Here is a 949-nt window from a genome sequence, read left to right as displayed (position 1 = left end):
TTTTTTCCGCTAGAAGACAGAGATGCGAATGCAGAGCTGTCAGCTCGCAGCGCTCATTTCCTCGTCAGAGGCACTAGAATTTGGAGAAGGATTTATTTCTGAGGGGCCGAAGCTCGCAGCTGAGCACAGTCTGTAGGCTGTAGGAAACGCGGCGCCGTGATCCGAACTTTGTGACAAGCAGCAAAACGAGGGCAGGAGCGGAGCCCCCACACCTGAGCGTGGCTTTGGATCCAAACTTTATCACTGTGAATTACCTGGGGGCGGGAGGAGGTAGAATCCCAAGCGCTTACCATTCAGGCAGCGGCAGGGTTACTCTAAAAACTGCTGTGCTGGGACGTGAGGAGAGTGCGGGGCGGGAGGACGGCATCTGGCAGAGCGAGGTGGGGCCGGGGGGGCTGCGTGCCCCTAGGACAGCCCGTGCCTCAGTTTCCCTTCGCTCCTCATTTGGTGACTGCGTTTCCTCGACAGCGCTCGAAGAGACGCTGAGCCCCGAAAGTGACAAGGCACTGTCAGGGGCTGCTGTGTATGTATAATCGGCACAGCGCGGCTTCACATTTACGCGGATCTCGGTGTCCTTTAAAAAATAACAATAATAAAAGGGGAAAGAACTCAAGCGGGCTTATCTCCCCCCGCATCGCTCAGTCCCGCAGCGCTCCCCGCTCCGAAGGATCCTCCACGTGTAATCGGGCTGACTCCCGGCGCCCCCGTTTCTAAGGACGGCCCCAAAGGCGCGGCTCCCGCAGCGGATGGGGGGCACCTCCGCATCCTCCCGGCCGGGACTCCCCGTCCCTCCTCGCCGCTCCCCGCGCACGACGCGGTTCCCTCTCCCTTCATTCCTCGTGCAAACTTTCGCTCGGCGCCGGCAGCGGGGAGATGCCGCGAGCATCCCCGTTTCTTCCACCAAAAATCATTTTCTCCCAGAGATTTAAAGCGGCCGGCAGCGGACTGC

General features: G+C 59.9%; 1 long non-coding RNA gene across 1 annotated transcript in view; it reads right to left on the bottom strand.

Moving 5' to 3' along the window:
• The window catches only part of LOC109365901, a 5,005-nt gene extending 4,062 nt beyond the window's left edge, over positions 1-943 (bottom strand). The window contains exon 1 of the long non-coding RNA XR_002111748.1: positions 291-943. This is a non-coding gene — a long non-coding RNA (uncharacterized LOC109365901). The remainder of the gene's footprint in view (positions 1-290) is intronic.
• Between the last annotated feature and the right edge of the window lie 6 nt (positions 944-949).

This window comes from Meleagris gallopavo, chromosome 2 (genome assembly GCF_000146605.3).
Source record: "Meleagris gallopavo isolate NT-WF06-2002-E0010 breed Aviagen turkey brand Nicholas breeding stock chromosome 2, Turkey_5.1, whole genome shotgun sequence".
In the NCBI taxonomy this organism is placed as follows: domain Eukaryota; kingdom Metazoa; phylum Chordata; class Aves; order Galliformes; family Phasianidae; genus Meleagris; species Meleagris gallopavo.
Note: the sequence above shows the minus strand (reverse complement) of the source record. Positions and strands in the feature narration are given on the sequence as shown.